Genomic DNA, 20,519 nt, shown 5'->3' with positions numbered 1-20,519 from the left:
TAACCTCACCACGTATCAACCAGACTACAAAGCCATCAGCAAAACCATGCAGCACCAGAAGTCGCATTAATGGTAAGAAATACTTTATTCATCATTGGTTAGCAACAGCATAACAACGTTATTACAAAGAATTCAGAGACTTATTGTACTTTAAAAGTGTTGGTATTACATAAAATGCATACATTTACTTGTATTTAGTGTTAAACATATTGTATGGCTCTCACGGAATTACATTTTAAAATATGTGGCGTTCATGGCTCTCTCAGCCAAAAAGGTTCCCGACCCTTGGCTTAGACCATGGAGAAGCTTGATTATAGATGCTGGCATCTCTTAGTCCAGTGTGCAGTGAGTAGGTGTTTGATAAGTATGACTATGATGAGGAGGATTATTCCCTTTCTGCTATGGAGATTATCATAAGAACATGTCTTCAACTGGAAGAGAAGGGTAGAAAGATCTAATGGTTTCTGTTAACAATTGGCAGCTCCTCCAATGCCCCAGAGCCTGAGTGCTGAGAAGAGCTGGCCTCAACCTGGGTTGCCTGGAAGGGCTTGTTCCCCCTAATGAAGAACAGAGTTTTCCACCCCCACAGCCTAGGGCCGTGATGATGAACCTTTTTATAAAAACTGCCCACTGCCTGACCTGTGGTGGCACAGTGGATAAAGCATTGACCTGGAAATGCTGAGGTCACCGGTTCAAAACCCTAGGCTTGCCTGGTCAAGGCACATATGGGAGTTGATGCTTCCAGCTCCTCCCCCCTTCTCTCTCTCTGTCTCTCTCTCCTCTCTCTCCCTCTCTGTCTCTCTCTCTCCCTCTCTCTCTCCTCTCTAAAAATGAATAAATAAAATTAAAAAAAAAATTTAAACCGCCCACTTTTGCAGTGCTGGTCAACCTGGTCCCTCCCGCCCACTAGCTGGGTGTCCCTGCTTTCATGGTGGGCCAATTGTGATGCCATTTGGTTGCCCTGCTACAGCCCACCATGAAAGCTGGAATGCCCACTAGTGGGCAGGAGGTACCAGGTTGACCAGCACTGCAAAAATGGGCGGTTTTTATAAAAAGGTTCGCCATTACGGGTCTAGATGAGAACTCCTCCTCCCTACCCTAAGGACAGAGGAAGAGTGTTTCAAGAATATTTTCCACAACTATTCAACCAAGACCTTGTTTTCACATTCCTGCTGATGGCTTTCCAGCCCCACGCCAATCTGTTGTTTATGTCCCATGGCCACGTTACTTTAACTCCCAAGCACCACTGAGTCAGAGGCATCTGGATGGGCCCCACTTAGAGGCAGAAATGGTTCAACAGTCTGTGCCACCAGGAAGGAGACTAGATAGTCACTGGACTGGGCTCTCAGCATGAGGGAGGGGAGACAAGAGTTGAGTTTCATGCATCTTTATATCCAAGTGCCGACGATGGTGTCTAGCACCATGGAACGAAGGAATACAGCTGCACCCTGTGATGCAGGTTCTGTAATAGGCCTCCCTCTCTGGTATCCTAGCAGCCTCACACTGCCCGAGCAATGATGGTGCCAGGCACCTTGCATACACTACTGCTAATCCTCACAACAACGCTGTGAGATGGGGTTATCAAGTTCAGTTTATAGATGATGAAACCAAGGCTCAGAGCGGTTAAGTGATTTATACAAGTCTGCGCAGCTGGTCAGTGTCAGAACTGGGATTCAAAACCACATCTTTCTGGTTCCAAAATCTGCATTATTTCAACAATTCTGTGCTGCCTCCCTGACACTTTGTGGCAGGAGTTTAAGAATAGTCTGGGCAGCCACACCCCATATTTTGTAGTTACCCTCACCAAAAGCCTGGGTGGACCCCAGCTGGCAGAGTGAGAGAGAATGTCTTTGAACCCAGTGGAATACACAGCAAGCAATCCCTGAGGTCTCCTATGGCTCTGAAGCTAAACACCAGCCATTACCCTGGAAACCAGAAATCATCTGCAGAGGTCAGGGGTACTAGGGAGGTAAGGTTCACTTGGATACATCTCCATCACCCCGAGAGTGAGTGACATAAAAAGTAAGAGCAACTATACCTGCCTCAACACTCGCATGAGAACCAGGCTTTTGTTTTTGAGACCAGTTACCACTATAGCAAATGACCATTAAACCAAAAGGAACGCAAAGAACAAAGCCGTAGCCCTTTGATGAACTCTGTTCCTGACCTGGCATCTCTACGATCTGAGCATCCCTGGCAGCACCCAGGCAATCACATTTACACATAGTACCCAAATCTCTAGTGCACTGAGCCTCTCCCTTCTTGAGCGTAGGAAAACAGGCTTTGACAGAAACCCCTCCAAAATCTTTTTGAGTAGCCCCAGAATGCTCACGTGTTTCCAAGAATCATTGCTGGTGCTGGTTTCTTGCCAAACATTGCAGCAGCTGCCCGAGGCCAGATGCTGCCACAGCCCTCATGAGAAAAAGAAAGCTTCTTACATGCCACCCTCAGCCAGGGCTCCACAGCTTCGGCCACAAAGGGTTGGTGTGTTAAGTAAGAGACCTATTTAAGTTCATACACATATTCCCCTTCCAGCTGTGCATTGTGGGGTGGGGCGGAGGACAGGTCAAGGTCTAATATCCGGTCTCAGAGTAGATCTGGAAACATGACTTTCCTTTCGCCCTGGCTGCCTGAAGAGCCCCTTTCTCTGATGGATGATTCTGTTCAGGAGAATCCATACCTTCTCTTGGCAAATCTGGCTCTTATCTGACAGTCATACATATTGCAGTTATACCTCACAGGTAAATAGAATTCAAATCCTTTCTTTTTTCCTGTCAGGATTACCTGAAACAGTGGTTCTTCCTCAACTAAGATTCTTTATTAGATTTCTTTTGAACAGGCAAAAAGAATCAGTATTTAGCCAATTAGCCATAAAACCTCAGATTAGAATTGTAGATTATTAGTTTTGATAAGGGAATTTACAGATAATTTAGGGCAATGGCTTTCAATTTGTGAGCCATATACCTAGGTGTCTGTGGATTATAATACTCTAATCCAAACACTGTCTAGATCAGGGGTAGTCAACCTTTTTATACCTAACACCCACTTTTGTATCTCTGTTAGTAGTAAAATTTTCTAACCGCCCACCAGTTCCACAGTAATGGTGATTTATAAAGTAGAGAAGTAACTTTACTTTATAAAATTTATAAAGCAGAGTTACAGCAAGTTAAAGCATATAATAATAATTACTTACCAAGTACTTTATGTCGGATTTTCGCTAAGTTTGGCAGAATAAATATTTATAAAACAATTTACTATAGTTAAATCTATCTTTTTATTTATACTTTAGTTGCTCCGCTACTGCCCACCATGAAAGCTGGAATGCCCACTAGTGGGCGGTAGGAACCAAGTTGACTACCACTGGTCTAGATTCTGAATAAATAGTACCTTCCCATCACATATACTATTTTTCAGTTATGCCCTTGTTGAGATGAACAAACTACAAATGCATCTCAAAATGTAACTGAATTCATTATAGTTTCTAGTTGTTACATATTTTCTCAAAAAACAAACATAAAATCCATTTACATTTATATGATGAAGGCATACAAAATTTTTTGATGTTAAAAAGGGCATCCTCACATTCAAAGAAGGTTATGACACTTTCCTCTAGGCCTGCATTTCCCAGAATCAGCTGGGGGTATCTGTAAAACGCACCCCGGATCCAGTAAGACATATCCAGCAGTGGGGCCCAGGAATCTGCACTTTAGGCACATTTTCCCAGTGGTTCATCTACACACTGACCTGTGAGAACCTCGGCTCAGGTCGACCCCCTGATTTTATGGATGACGGAATTCAAGCTTAGAGCAGGGAAGCGATTGGGCCAAGGTCATACAACCTTGATCAATAGCCCCATCTATCTCACACATGTCTTGTCCCTCTCGAGCCAACCAAGGGGCCAAGCAAGCTTTCTTCTTTCCCAGGAAGGGACCAGTGACAAAAACCACAGGGCCTCAGCATGACAGCAAAACACTATGTCCAATGGGAAATGCTCTCTCTGCAAGGTCTTCACTCTTCCACTCAGCTATCACAAACGACCCCTGTCCTCAGTCATGAGCCCATGGCTTCACTGCCGTCCATCATCTGGCATGTGTGGTCTCTAGGTTTTTGCCAGGACTTTTACCACTTCTTGATCCACTCCCATCCCTCTCACTGCCTATTGGTAGATTCCACCAATTCTCTCAAGTCCCACTTACCAATTCTGCTTGAGAAATGTTTCACAGTACCACTCTACCCTTACTGGTCACTCTGTAGCCTTAATTCCTCTACACCTGGGTGTGTGCTTGTGTTTATGTTGTTTGTGTGTGGGCAGTCAAGCTGTGTCTCACAGAGAATGTCTGATGCAGAGCTGTACACATAGGTTCTTGCCTGATGAATGATTGTGTCCAAATATGCATGACACAAACTTCAAAAGTGTTTCGTGTGAATACACACATTATCCAGCCCTTGATTTATTTATAACCATTTCCAAACACTTTCTGCCAGGACCTACTGATATAAAATGGAATAACTGTGGGCCTTCTCTCAAGGAGTTTGTGTGCTGTGAGTGGTTTAGAGTCTTCCTGATGTTTGAATTTTTTTTTTTGTATATTGGCACAAATTTAATTTTTTTTGTCCCCAAATAAATTATAGTTACTTAACTTTGTAATTAAGTAGCAAAATTGTGAGAGAGAACAATTAATGGAAACAAGCATTTATTTAAAATTTCATTTATTGATTGATTTGAGAGAGAGAGAGAGAGAGAAGCATTGATTTGTTGTTCTACTTATTTATGTTTCACTGAGTATTTCTTGTGTGTGTCCTGACCAGAGATTGAATCTGCAACCCTGATATATTGGGACAATGCTCCTACCAACTGAAGTACCAGGCCGGAGCTGGAACACATAAATCCTTAATAAATAATATAATATTTATCCAATTACAGACTACTTACTATATTCTGGGCCACTAATAACAACATCTCAATTACTCTTCCATGCAACCCTTCAAGCACACCATTATTTCTGTTTTAATGATGCAAAATACAAAGCAGCTGACTTGCCCAAGATCCCATCAAATGTGATGTCAGGTTTTAAGCCCAGGTCTGTGCAATAAGCAAGCTTGTGTTTTCAACCACTGCTCTATATCACCAACCCATCCCCTGACAGTCCTGCATCCAGGGTTTCATAAATGCTGATGTGCAAGCAGTTGCTAGAGGATAATGAAATGAACAGGATGAGTCACTGAGGACAGGCAGCCGGCCTGATATGATTGATGACTCTGTTGTCAGTAAGTTGGGTTGGGAATTACAAAACAACTTTAGAATCTAGTGCACAAAACCCCAATTTCTCAGTGCTCTGTGCTAAAAGCTAAAACACATCATGGTTCTCAGATGCTGAGTGTGGTGTCTTGACCTGCATTCCCACCCACTTACCCTGGAGCCTTCTCTCCTCCAAGGGCGGTTCTCTAGAAGCAGTCTAGAGAATTCAGATTTAAAAAGCTTGCTCTCCGGCCATCTTTGCCTGACTCATTGTGTGGTCTCTCAACGGTGAGTCACCCGTCTATGACTCAGTTTTTGTGTCCTACACAGGGCTCAGAATTTGCTGTTCAGATCCTGGGGACAGATTTCTATGGAGGTAACATAAGGTTAGTGATGTGCTGGGCTCAAAGGTTAGCTGGTGAGGACTAGATAGATTAGATTTTGGGAATAACTGGGGCTCCAAGCAATCTCCTGCCTTTGTTTCCAAGCAAGATATAGCTCACTTGAGCATCCTGGGAGACACCATTTCCAGAACAAGCTGTTATGAATGTGGGGCATAACAAGATCTTAGAATGGGATTTTTCTTGCCGCTAGTTCACCTGAGATCCCAATATGATAAACATCGAAATTCAAAAATGAGTTTTCCAGCCCTGGTGGAGCAGGAGGTAACATCGTGAGAATCAACATCTGCCACCACAAAGATCTAAAAGTTGAGCACAAGAGCCCAAGAGCCAGGACATCTACCTTAGGTTGTTGGTCAAGGTGTACAGATTTCTGGCCAGATGAACCAACTCTACCTTCAACCAAATGGTGCTGAAGGGATTGTTCAGGAGTTCCCACCAAGTGGCTGCCTCTGACCCTTCCCCGAATGAGCCAGAACAGCGGTTCTCAATCTGTGAGTCGCGACCCCGGCAGGGGTCGAACGACCAAAACACAGGGGTCGCCTAAAGCCATCGGAAGAATGACCAATGGCTTTAGGCGACCCCTGTGTTTTGGTCCTTCGACCCCGCTGGGGTCGCGACCCACAGGTTGAGAACCGCTGATCCAGAAGATGAAGCTTCCTGGCCAGGAGGACAAATCTGCTGTGGTTGTAGGGACTGTAACTGATGATGTGTGCATGCAAGAGGTGCCCAAGGTAGATTAAGGTCAGTTGAGGCCCCAGGCGAAGAAGAAAATATTGGGCCCCTTAAAAAAAATAGAGACAGGGAAAATAAAAATACATGCTAACCATATTTTTAAATAAATAAAAATGTTTTGTACTATTAATGTTTTACTTCCAGTAAAATTTGAATATAATATATGTATAATATAATTAATAATAGCATAATAATAATCATAAAGTTTTGAACTAATAGTTGAACATATGTAAAAGTATAATTATAACTAATGATAGTATACGTATAATAGGAGTAACAATCAGAACTTTGAACAAAAGAGTCATAGAATTTTACTTGAAATTAAAATTACAAATGTGAAATATTTAAATAAATTTTTTCTTGCTTTTTGTTTTGCAAACTTATTAACTATCTCATCACAATCAAACTAATTTACATCCTTGTGTATTTGCGTATAGCCTTAAGTCTGCTCTGCAGGAGAACCTTTATAAGTACAAAGTAGCAAATACGATTCTATTGCTCCCATGAGCGGTAGCGCGGCTGCGCGGGGCCTATGCAACATAGTCTGTGTATAGTATGCAGCGTAGCAATAAAATAATGAAAATGAGCGAATATAAACATACTATCAGGTTTTAACGCCTACTATAAACTTGTACGTAATTAAAATTGCACCTATGAAACCAAACTTAGTGTCATTTGAAAAAAGTACGAAGTTGGGGTTTTGCGGGTCCCTTCAGAAGTCGGGTCCCAGGGCACGTGCCCGGTGCACCCGCTGTTAGATCTGCCTCTGTTTGTGCACTTAGTGTGAGTAGCTGTGCCTGGAACTGCATCTTCAAGGTTGAGGGTTCAGACCCTTACTTTCAGCCAGCTGGTCCTGGACTCTCGCAAGGGCCGAGGCACGTCCTGCTCTCTGGCCCTCAAAAGGGCCAAGAGGTGTACAGGAATTTCAGCAAGGCCCCAGGACCCCTCTCAGCCACACCAAACCCAATCTATGCTCCAAAGGCCGGAAGTTTGAGCACGGGAGAGGCTGATATGCCAGCTGTGACTACAAAATAAACCCAGATCTTACCTGTTATTGAAAAGATTTGGAGGCCCTGGATGATTGTTCAGTGGATAGAGCGTCAGCTGGCATGCAGACATCCTGGGTTCGCCTACATAAGAAGCAACCATATGCCTCTTTTCCCATCCCTCACCCCCTTCTCTCTCTCTCTCTTCTTCTCTTACAGCCAGTGGCTCGATTGGTTCGAGGCCTGACACGGGCACTGAGGATGGCTTGATTGGTCACAGCGTTGGCTTCAGGTGGTGAGGACAGCTCGGTTGATTTGAGCATTGTCCCCAGAGGGGGTTGCCAGGTGGAGAGAACGGAGCAAGGAGAGGACTGAGAAAAGGTTCCTTTGGAGAGAGCTGCTGCTTCTCTCTCCCATAAAGGAAGGCTAGAGACGCTGCAGCAGAACATTGAAAGATGTTCCCTGCAGGAAGGAGACACAGAGATCTGGTGTCTTAGTTATGCCCGAGAAAGCTGACTGTGACTGGCACCTGGCTTCTACCCCCAGCAGGCAGAGGATGCTAGGGGGTGACTTTTATCTAGGTGCAGGGACCAGGAGAGAGGGCTAGGTGGATTTGCATTGCACTCCCCGAGTTTTCAGGGTAAGAGATGCAATTTTTTCCTGCGCTTTCGGCGAGCCGTGCCAGGGAGAGAACTGTCGTGTGGCTGAGTCATCGTAGGCCTTGTCTGAGGGTGCCTGCTGGAGGAGTGAAGGGATTTCAACGGGAAGACAAGGTGTGCTGCTCCCCAATGCCTCAAGTCACACCAGAAATGGAGTTATATCTGTCAGTGTCGAGGGAACTGTAGGATGGAAGTCTCAGAAGGGACCTTGGAAAAGCCCAGAAAAGGATCCTGCCCTGGCCCACCAAGAGGTACTATTGTTGACCAAAAGCCAGGCTCAAGTCAAAGCTGTCTGATCTCCTTACCCCTCCTACCAGTCATGGCTTTGACCTGAAACAGCAGAGAGAAAGCAAAAGAGAGTGGGGTAGAGAAGAACCAGGACAGGAGGAGTCAACAATCAAGTCTCGTTTCCACTAGGCCACGAGTCCTACTTGCTCAACATATGAGTTACAAAAGCCAGAAAAGGTGTTGCCTGTTTTTCACTTGTTTATTTTCTTAATTACAAATAAACATCTTTGCCTTTCTCAAGGACCTTGACCATGTCAAAACCTTTCTATTCCTTCTTTCTGTATCTCAGGTTTTCTGTAAGTCTCTATGATAGCATGCCACCTTGTATTAGATCTGATTGCTTACCAGCATTCCCCATATTAAAAGATGAGTTTCTTATGGGCAGCAACTATATCTTATTCCTGGTAATATTCTTTGTAACTAGTACAATGATGACATGTGGTTGGTATGCAGTCAGTTCTTGCTAAATGAATGATTAAATGAATGTATGCATATTGATAGAAAGGATTTGGCCAAAGGGAGATATTTACAGGTTGGGGCAAAGTAAGTTTACAGTTTTGAGTTTCCAAAACAGAGTTTATTCTTGTATTATTAATGATTAATTATTGTATTTTCCATATGAACAACTGTAAATCTAATTTTGCCCCACCCTATATTTAGACCGTTTAGATCTTCTTAAATCTTACCAGCTGGGCTGTACCCACTAGTTCGACTTGTAACTCTAATCATGCTCCTTGGAGGCCTGGGGAGCTCTTTGCCCACTTGGATTTGTTCAGGGGTGTAAAGCCAGCAGGCACGGCCAGGGCCACTATCAAAGCAGCCCGGCCCATGCAGGTTCGCATTGGATTCGGACAGTCGGTAAAGAAACAATGGAGCCAAAAACTGGTGGGCCATAGTCTTTAATTCTAGCTTGCACCTGGCGGGCAAGTAAAAACACACACTGGGCTCCAAAACCCACTTACATTCAGTGCTCACAAAGCCACTGACTTATCCGAGTTTCCTAGAATCAAAGGTTTCTAGCTCACCAGCCTTATTCTCCTCAGTTCCCCATCTCCTTCCTTCTCCAGCATCAAACTGCACAAACTGGCCTCTCACTCAACACTCCACCATCTTGGCTGCTTCTCCTGGCCTACTCCACGTGGCCTCCTTCTGCTCTCTGCTCTGCTCTCTCCTCTCTCATGCTAGTCATCCCAGGAACCAAGAGCACAAGCTCCCGCTCCGACCCCATTTTATAGTGTAGAAATCCAAACCCTTAATCCAATATACATAATAGGGAAGTCTCTACTACAAAGTCACTTCTCTAAGGCATGATTGGATTGTACCACCTCACACCAAAAAGGGTGGGAAAGGCTTAATCCCAAAACCAAGCCCCAGGCTACAAGGATTCTCAACACACATTAATATCACCTGGGCGACGGCCTCCCCGTGGGCAGCGTAATCTCCAACAAAGTGAGCATAATACATTTTATCTGCTCAACAAGGGGAATCCCAAGTATATTCATGAGAGAGCACATCTCTGAGGAGAGAAGGAGAAATGAAGATAACAAGCTCTCCATCGGGGTAAATGAAAAATGGGAGCTGAGCCAGGCCTGCCGGATTTCAACAGAACCCTTTGTTGTATAGGGAACAGAGGAGAAATTGTTCGTCCACATCTCATTCTTTGTGGAAATATTCTGATAGCAAATTTAGTGTCAGCTTTGATTTCCTGCCCTGGAAGGAGATGTGGTCAAAAGGCACAAAGTGGGCATGTGCAGAGGCAGAGGGATTGGAGGATTGGGAGGTTGCATAAGAGGAGAGGGTCACACTTAATCTTTGTTCCAGGGTGGAACTTCTAGCATGGGGGTGGGCAGCCCAGCCCAGCCCAGCCCAGGCCTAGCCTGGGGCTCGGCTAAGAACTCCATCCCCTCTTGGAACCATAACAAGATCACAAGCGGAAGAGCGAAGGTCAGACGAGACCTGAGGGTCAGTGCCCCAGTCCTTTGCTTGCTTCTTGGAAAGGAACGAGCACAGATGTCCTGGAGTGATGGGAATCTGAGGGGCCGAGGGCAGGCAAATCAGAGGCAGAATTCACCCAACTATTCCAGGTCCCCTTACAAATGACACCAACTAAACCTGGAAAAGGCGCTTGTGGAGCAAAAGCAAAACCAGTTGCTGTCTCAAGGCTAATTTTAAGAATGTTCTTTTCTCTCGAAATTTCATCACCATGAGTCATTGCACAGCAGGCCAAGATTCTGAAGCTCTGAGTCAGACTGGGCCCTGGGAGTTGAAGCTCAATGGGGAGTTTTACCTAAATAAAGCCTGCGAACCCAGCCTGCTGTGATAGATGAGTTAGAAATTTGCTAATTCAGCAGTGCACACACCCTTGCACCTCTGCCATTCACAGAGCTGCCTACAAGTTCCTGGAGCTGTTGGTGTGAGGCTTTCTCTTAGACATGAGATTCCCTCTTGCTTTTTCTCGAACCTACAGTTAGTATGTTTCTATATCTTCCCTGCTAATTACCACCATCTGGTCATGACTGATATTGGTGCTTTTTCTGACACCTGCAGCCAGAACAGGTATGACGGTAAACACAAATTTCAGGGAGAAGCCAGGGTCCCCTTCCTGAAATGCCAATCAAAGAGAGTGACATTTACACTTGGATTTTAGAAAGTCAGAGCTGGAAGGAGCCTGGGCTCACACCCTCTGCCCTCCGTGTCACTGAATAGATAAGGAATCCAAGACTCAGAGATGTCAGCCAACTTGCCCAAGCTGACACGGTTAGGAAGAGAATCTAGACAAAAGCCAGTATTGTCTGCTCAAATCTTGACTCTACTGCCTCCACTTTCCTGCCCGCCCCCTGATTAATCCAAGTAAATCCTTAGACTTGAAAAAACCCGTATCTGGGTACTGGGGGTGGAGAAGACCTACAAAAATGAGAGAAGAGGCAATTGTCAGGGTGGACTACCTGCTCTTTGATGTCTCTTGAACATCCGATCAGTGACCTAAGAAGGTGTCTGCCACAACCATGGTGGCAAGAGGCCTGCAATAGACCCTGGAGAAAAAGGTAGGCTAGTAGGGAGTGGGCTGGGGGAAGAGACCCAATCTTAACTCAAAGATGGTGGCAGTGGGAGGTTAACCAAAGAAACAGTCAAGGAACTTGGCATATGGAAACTTTGTTTTGGCTGTCCTCAGGACACACAATGGGTGTCATCCTTATTGCGATGAGAGGTTGGGAGGGTATGTAGTCAGGTGTAGTAAGACTGGCTTTCGCATCAGACTATTGAAGTCCGAACTTTTTTGGTGGCAACAGAAGCCCAGTCACTCAAGCTCAGGAGGAAAGGATTGTGAGGAGGATTCAGAGACCTCACAGGAAGCCAAGGGTAGGTGCCCCATGCAGCCAGGGCTCTTCAGGCCCAAACTCAAGACTGTCAGGAGCTGAAGGGGCCAGCCCTGAGACAGTATAGGGGTAGCACTGAACTCCATCTTGACTGACAGAATGCCATCTAAAAGGCCTGACTATGATTTCTTGCCTTTTTTTTTTCCCCTGAAGTTGGAAACGGGGAGGCAGTCAGACAGACTCCGCATGCGCCCCACTGGGATCCACCCGGCATGCCCACCAGGGGACAATGCTCTGCCCATCTGGGTCGTTGCTCTGTTGCAACCAGAGCCATTCTAGCGCCTGAGGAAGAGGCCATTGAGCCATCCTCAGCACCCGGGCCAACTTTGCTCCAATGGAGCCTTGGCTGTGGGAGGGGAAGAGAGAGACAGAGAGGAAGGAGAGGGGAGGGATGGAGAAGCAGATGGGCACCTCTCCTGTGTGCCCTGGCCAGGAATCAAACCTGGGACTCCTGCACGCCAGGCCAATGCTCTACTACTGAGCCAACTGGCCAGTGCGATTTCTTGCTTTTAATAAAAGTCTGTAATTGAAATTAACCTAGCCACATCCTTAAAGGAAAGAATATATAATAATAACATATTTTCTTAACATCACGTTCTGTAAAATAGTTGTTTTGTCAATTAAATGGTAACTAGAATATTTGCACAAGCATTATTTTCCAAGCCCTTTGAGTTGTCCACTGACCATGGAAAACATCTTGTGACTTCCCCGGGATCAACCGCCACCAGATGACAATCACAGGATGATTGACCTCGTCCCCATTCCCAAGCCCTACACCCACCTCAAGATCCCTGTGTAAGCCTTTCACAAGAACCCCTCAGGGAGCTCAACTTCTCTGTTCTGGTTGACTCCCTTGTGTGCAAACTCTTCTCAATAAACTCTATCAACTTGATCTTGTACTGAGTTCAGTGCTCATTTGTATGACATTGGGACTAAAGAACCTGGCCTTCAAGGTCCAGTAATAGTGCCAGGCTCCATTCTCTTTGGGTCTGTGTTCCTGCCCCTGATCTCTTTCTCACCCTCTGTCTCTCAGTGTATCTCTCTGATTTTACACTCATTTTCTGATGACATCTCTGCTTCTCTCTGTGTATGTGCTCCATATCCCCCTCTCTGTGGCCTGTATTCTTCACTTTAGTTTGTACATGGTTGCCCAAATATTTAGTTTACCTTCTTAACCTTTAACTCTTCTATAGCTAACTAGCTGTGGTTTTTCCAGGATCTAAAATTATAAGAATTATAAGAGAGAAGTCCAGTAGGCCCAGATCACACTTTTGAGCCTGGTAGCACAAATAAAAGGTTGCTGGCCACCTCAATGATTAGCTGCCTTTGTGTCAGTTGTCTAAGCCTTATCTAATCACTGTGGCCACAGCGTCAGGGTCTCCAGGCTACAGATAATCGGCAGGAAGTGGGAACAGTATAGACTATGGAGGTTTGTCAAGACACAGAGTACTTACCTATATATTCTAGCTTTCTTGCTTATAGGACTTGTGACTCTAGACAAGACTTTTTATGTCACTGGACCTTAGTTTCCTTATCTGTAAAATGAGGGGATGTTGGTCAAATGTTTGTAAATATGATATATATGTTTGCTTGCTTATAGTTTGCATTGGGTGGGAGACAGTCTGTAAGCAGGCAGGGTCGTTATAGCCTAAGACTTAGTTTTAAGACTAAGCTTTTCCCCACACCCTCGACTGTTGCATGATGTAATGTAGCGTGGTGCACTCTCATGAGGAATCCCATTATGCCTCAGATAACTGACTTTGTATTAGAGACTTCCTTATAGGTATATTGGCTTAAAGGTTTGGATTTCTACAATATAAAATGGGGGAAACCGGGGGCTTGCTCTCTCTTGGTTCCTGAAATTAACATTGCATAGGAGAGCAGAGAAAGGCCCCGTGGGGGAGAGGAGAAGCAGCCAAGACGGGCGGAGTGATGAAGGAGAAGCCAGTTTGTGCAGAGTTTGTGTAGAGAGAAGGAGATAGGGAACAGAGGTGAATAAGGCTGGTGAAATAGAAACTTTGATTCTAAGAAACTTGAATGAGTCAGTGGCTTTGGGAGTCCTGAATGGAAAGGGAAGTGTTTTCCCACTGTGTGTATTTCTTTTTTTTTCTTCTTTTTTTTTTATTTTTTTTTATTTATTTTTTTCAGAGACAGAGAGTGAATCAGAGAGAGGGATAGACAGGGACAGACAGACAGGAGCGGAGAGAGATGAGAAGCATCAATCATTAGTTTTTCATTGCACATTGCAACACCTTAGTTGTTCATTGATTGCTTTCTCATACGTGCCTTGACCGCAGGCCTTCAGCAGACTGAGTAACACCTTGCTGGAGCCAGCGACCTTGGGTTCAAGCTGGTGAGCTTTGCTCAAACCAGATGAGCCCGCGCTCAAGCTGGTGACCTCGGGGTCTCGAACCTGGGTCCTCTGCATCCCAGTCCGACGCTCTATCCACTGCGCCACCGCCTGGTCAGGCCAGTGTGTGTATTTCTTACCCACCAGGTGTGAGCTAGGACTAAAGGTAATGGCCTACCAGTTCTTGGCTCCGTTGTTTCATTACCGTCTGTCCGAATCAAATGCGAACCTGCCTGGGCCAGGCGGCTGTGATGGTGGCCGTGGCTACTGGCTTTACAGGGGAATATTGAATATTACCTCTTTGAAAAAGTTGTTGGGAAGACCAGATAAATATATCTAATTAACCCATGCCTTGCACAGGGCAAACACTCAATAGTTGCTGTTATCAACTAGTATTATTTCTATCAACTAGTGTTTAAGAGAACCAGAGTCTTGGGCAAACACAGCACATTGTAGCCTGTGGCTTTTTGGGCTTTTTCTTTTTTTGCCTTTCTTCACTTGGAATCTTTTTTCTTTCCCCTCTTGATGTTTCTTAATTTTCCCCATGTTGTCAGTAACCCAATGAGGATTTCGCAACAGGATGCACTGGAGCCAACGTTTTCCATTTAGATACGACTTACACGCTCTGCCTTGTTGTCAGCAGTGTTACAGCGCTGGGGGGTGTAGTGTTCTGCACTGAATAACACTGTGCTCTGTTTTTTTGAAAACTGCTCCAACAAAGGAAGGAAGTTGTCTGTGATGACACTGCTGGCTTTTAAAACATAAATATGAAGCTCAGTGTTGTTGTTTGGCAAAATTCCTAAAATTTCCCTCAAGAAGTTCAGGCAAAGTGAGAGCCAGCTACAGAATGCTGAGATATATTTAATAAGAAGCAAAACTTACTCCAGCTGCCAGAAATTGTTATAAACAAATAGCCAAGCACACACAGCCTTCTCTCTTCCTATCAGTCCCCTATCTGTACACATTGCAAAGTCACTGCTTAGAATGCTGAATGCATGAGCTGCGTCCATGACAATGTCAGGGTGCAATGACTGGATTGGGGAGGGGGCGGGGGCAGCTAGGTTACTGGGACCTTGGAAAATTAAAAACAGAGCCACAAATGAGGGAAAGTGTCAACAGAACATGGTGAAGATAGGGCTGTTTTATGGAAGAGCAGGGAGACAGGATGCAAAACAGAGTGAGAATCTGTGAGAAAATATCTAGGTCATTTCAAAAATTGCAGTGGAAACTGCCAGGGCCCAGGCTGACTTCATGGGCATGTGAGCTGGGCACTTGCACCGGGCCCCACACTCAGAATGGCTTCGTGGTTGGTTTAACGCTCCACTGTTAATGTATAAAATGCTTCAGAACTTTTGAACAAGAGGCAGACCCTAGATTTTAATTTTGCATTGGGATTTGAAAATTATGTTGTTGCTTCTGGCCAGAAAGAACTGAACCAAAGACTCATTTTCAGAAATGCAAGCTGGCAGGAAGAGTGAGGGAAGAAGGGAGTGAGTCCAGGGCAGGGGCAGGGGCAGGGGCAGGGGCAGTCATCGAGTGATTTTATAACCTAATGAAAGCAGGCAGAGGTCAATGACCCGGCTTGAATAGGTGAGGTCTATGGCAACAACTGATACCCCATTAGGGCTGTGCCTTGATGTGTGCCTTGAGGTGACATGGCACACTGAGCACGGGCTTTCGGATATCTGCCCTGGTGTCAGATAGCAGTCCTTATCCAATCAACTGTGACCACAGAGACAGGGTCTCATGAACACAGCAAATCAGCAGGAAGGGAGAGAAGTAGAGGCCAAGTGCAAGGGAAGGAGGGCTCCCACAGACAGACCTAGACAAGTGCCAGCTGTGCCACTCACAGCTCTTGTGACTTTAGGCAAAAGCTCCTTACTTCACTGAGCCTTAGTTTCTTCACCTATAAAATGAGGGAAACAATAGCTGCTCACAAGATCGAGAATAAGATTAGATGAGATACAGAATATAATGTTCTTACCACTTTGCCTGGCACATGTAAATAATCAACCATTACTATTCTGATGTACTATCGATTCAAGAGGATTGGAATTAAGAAAAGTAGATTCTAAGCTCACTGACTGTGACCTTGGGTAAACCACTTTACGTGTCTGACTCTCAGTTTCCTCATAAGTAGGAGGGAAATATAAACTCCAGTGCCTAAGACAGTCTTTGCACATAGTAGGTTTCACTATATGTTAAGTGAATGGATGAAGCTATGTATCCTGCCATACCGTAAGAAGAAATATGAGATCTATGTGCCTACCTGCAAAGGGCTTTGCAACTATATTTTCTGTTTTGTTGACTTCAGAGAATCAGACTTATTACTTTTGGGGGATAAAAATCAAACATGTCAGATCGCCCTGTTCTGAAAAAAACTTTTTGTGCGCTTGCCTGCGTGGGTATTTGGGTCAATTTTTTTGCTACTGGCATTAACGTACAGCTAACTAATCCAAATGTAACCAAACTGGGCTGGAGTCTTTGCTTTTTCCCCCAAGCAAATTTTTTTCCAGAATAAAAGGGAAGTGCTATTATCATACGGGTTACCACAAATCAAAAAGTCTAATTAAAAACATTCAATCTGCATGTACATACATCAAATGGATTCAGAGAATGTCATTTCTTTCCGGTACAGCTCATGAAGCATGAGGAGTATTAAGAGAGAAAAAACTCTCATTCGTTAGCCTCAGAGATGCCAAGAGGGGAAATTACTTATGTACAAGTGATATATATAACACACATACTTTTCTTGCTCTGAGTTTACATATCCCATACGGAATAAAAGGAAATGCAGCATCACCATCATACCAAGCGCCTTGGATGAGAAGAGTTCCAGACAGAACATTGAACACTGAAGGCCAAGGGTCAGCCTCCTCAAACTAGGGTGATTGAATGGATTCTTAAAACATTACAGCCTCTCTGCCTTGAAGAATTAGAGTGTGATATGGTTAACAATTGCTGCTGAGGACAACCTGGTTACATCTCCACCAAAAATAATCTGTATTCCTCCTTCCATTGTATAGAATTGTGTCTTCTCGATCAGGGGCTAAGTATCCCAGGTCTTTAGCATTAAGGGTGACTGTGTAAATAAGTTCTCAACAATGGAATGCATGTGGAAGTGACATGTGTATATCTTCTTTGTAGAAGTGGAATACAAATCCTTGGCCCATTATTATTTGGATAGTTTGTCTTTTCTTTTCTTTCTTTCTTTTTTTTCTTAAGCAAGAGAAATAGAGAGATAGACAGGGACAGACAGACAGGAAGGTAGAGAGATGAGAAGCATCAACTTGTTGTTGCAGCACCTTAGTTATTCACTGATTGCTTTCTCATACATGCCTATATGGGGGGCTACAGCTGAGCCAGTGACCCTTTGCTCAAGCCAGTGACCTTGGGTTCAAGCTAGTGACCTTGGACTTCAAGCCAGCAACCTTTGAGCTCAAGCCAGCAACCATGGGATCATGTTCACGAGCCTGCGCTCAAGTTGGTAACCTTGGGGTTTTGAACCTGGGTCTCAGCATCCCAGGTCAATGCTCTATCCACTGCGCCACTGCCTGGTCAGGCTGTCTTTTTCTTGTTGAATTGTAATAGTTCTTAATATATTCTGGTTAGCAGTTCTTTCTTTGATACATGGTTTGCAAATATTTTCTCCCATTTTGTTGGTTCTCACTTATTTATAGTACCATGAGATGCACAAAGTTTTTAAATGATGAAGTAAAATTTTTCTCCTTTTTTCTTTTGTTGCTTGTATTTTTGATGTGATAACTAGAAATGATTGCCCAATTCAAGATCACAAAGATTTACACTTATATTTTCTTCTAAAATTTTTATACATTTTTTAACTCTAACATTTTTAACTTTGAACCATTTGAGTTCAATTTTGTGTATGGGAGTCCAAGTTTATTTTGCTATGGATAGCCAATTGTACCAGCTCCATTTGTTTAAAAGACTATTCTTTCCTTATTGAATATTTTGCCACCTTTGTCAAAATCAATTAATCAGGATTTATTTCTGGACACTCAAACCTATTCTGTTGATCTATATGTCGACCTTATGCCAGTACCATGTGGTCCTGATTGCTATAGTATTATAGTATGTTCTGAAATCAGAAAGTGTGAGTCCATTAGCCTTCTCTCTTTCAAATTGCTATGGCTTTTCTGAATCCTTGCATTTGCATTTGAATATTAGAATCTGCTGTCAGTTTCTGAAAAACAAGGCAGCTAGAATTTTATTAGGATTGTCTTTTAATAGTGAGAGTTAATCCAGTTACTTATCACTACAAATATGTTAAAATTTGTTTTTTATATTTGCATTTTCTATTTAAATTGCTTTTTTTTCACATCTCGTTTCTGCTTTTAATTAGTTTTTTGAAGTTTTCTTTATTTCTTTTTTTTCCTTCCAATGTTTAGACTGTACCAGATTCCAGTTCCGTTGGGATGACACGCCCTTTTTGTAGTAGATAAATCTCTGAATATATGACCAATTGAGGAAGTAGGATTTCCAGCTAATAAAGCAAGTGGATATTTAAAGTATTAACTATAAAAATGAAAGAGGCGTGATAGTATTTGTGCACCGAGTCTATGGAAAGTTCTTATAGCATAAAAATGGAGATAATAGTCCTATCTGTCCTCTCTGTATCACAGGAGAATAAGAAGTAAAAAGGAAATGTAAGCCAGTTCTATTCTGTTGGTGTGTATATTAAGCTAGTTATAGCTCTATTTAAACAAGTGATTTGAACTAATTCTCAAAGCCTCAGCCTTACCTGTTTGTTGAGAGTGACTAGATGGATTTCAGGCACAAGGAAACACATAAGCCTGCCTCTAGGTCAATATTGACTTTTCCCAATTTGCAAAATTTTCTTACTACACTGAATCCCTCTGAGCAGATAAAGGTCCACAAGGTAAAATAAAGGATACAACGAGCTGCCTCCTTCAGGAGCTCAGAGAACCTTTTCTCAAGGAAATCCATGAGAAATCTGTCATTTCCCATTCACCAAAAGAGGGAAAATCCTATCTGTTTAACAGCAGGTTTAGATTTTGTTTACAAGGCTGAAAATCTTGTTTGCATGTCTTAGCTTTTTACTTCTTTTCTTCTCCACTCACATCTAGTTCATTCTCCTCTGTGATATTTCATTGATTAATTCATTTTTATTCACTTATACAGTCAAAGTTTATCAAGTGCCTATAAAAATGGTAGGTATCAATGATACCAAGATGAGCAAATGCTCCCCCCCCCCCCTCTACAGTGCAGTAGCTGTTTCTTAAAGAATGAATAATAGGAATTTCCTGTAAACAGAGAGATTTGGGGCAGAGCAAAAAGTATGTACAGAATTCTTTCTTATCTTCATGGTTCTTTTTAAATATGTCTAGGATGACTTTGGAGTACTGGATGATGGCAATGAAAGCTCAGGAAAGCCTCTTTACCAAGAAAATAACAGGAAATTCATCTGTTAACTGACCCCTCAGTGTTTACAATTGGTGGAGGAAGAGAGGCTCTTTAAAGAAACCCATATAAAATTATCAGTCAGAAAGTAGAGGCAGAATCTTGGAAGGGGATCTATGCAATTGTGGAGCCCTGAAGCTTGCCTTTCATTAGCTTGGTGAATCTACATTTGGCCAGAGTTTCATCTGTGGGAAAGAGGGATACATTTCTGTTCTGGACCATGAAGTCATTGGCTTTTTTTTTTTTTTTTTTTACAGAGACAGAGCGAGAGTCAGAGAGAGGGACAGACAGACACGAATGAAGAGAGATGAGAAACATCAATTCTTTGTTGCCACACCTTAGTTGTTCATTGATTGCTTTCTCATATGTGCCTTGACCGGGGATTGGGGATGGGGTTTACAACAGAGCAAGTGACCCCTTGCTCAAGCCAGTGACCTTGGGTTTCAAACCAGCAACCTGTGGGCTCAAGCCAGACACCATGGGGTCATTTCTATGATCCCATGCTCAAGCCAGCAACCCTGCACTCAAGCCAGGTGAGCCTGCGCTCAAGCTGGTGACCTTGGGGTTTCAAACCTGGGTCCTCCGCATCCCAGTCCAACACTCTATCCACTGCACCACTGCCTGGTCAGGCGGCATTTGTTTTTCAGCATGTTTTGCAGGAGGTAACCCACCCAGGAGACTTCATGACATATCCTTTGGTTTCAATTTTATTCAATCATTTTAGGCACTAAAACTTTTAGAACCCTGAATTGCAATTGATCAAGAAGAGTGTGTTGAGCATTACATGGACCTCAGGATGCTAGTCTCTTTTCTGAGATGGTTGTTATTCTCAGAACAGCAAGCATCATCATTCCTTTTGGGGGCAGAGGGCTGTGAACCCGCACCAATCTTCAGAGTCACCAGGGCAGCCCAAGGTCCTACTTCTGGGCAACATAAACTTGAGCATGTTGAGCATGTTTCTACATGTATTCATGGGCCAATCAACTTGAGTCCTGAATTTAAGGCAGCGAATCACCTTGAGGACAGACTGTGCTGTTGGTGC

General features: G+C 43.8%; 1 pseudogene; it reads left to right on the top strand.

The window, feature by feature from the left end:
* Positions 1-1,407: 1,407 nt before the first annotated feature.
* Positions 1,408-7,385, top strand: LOC136388065 (large ribosomal subunit protein eL18-like; annotated as a pseudogene).
* The last annotated feature ends 13,134 nt before the right edge of the window (positions 7,386-20,519 follow it).

The sequence above is a fragment of the Saccopteryx leptura genome, chromosome 1, assembly GCF_036850995.1.
Source record: "Saccopteryx leptura isolate mSacLep1 chromosome 1, mSacLep1_pri_phased_curated, whole genome shotgun sequence".
NCBI classification, from domain to species: Eukaryota; Metazoa; Chordata; class Mammalia; order Chiroptera; family Emballonuridae; genus Saccopteryx; species Saccopteryx leptura.
This window is presented reverse-complemented; position numbering and strand designations above follow the sequence as displayed.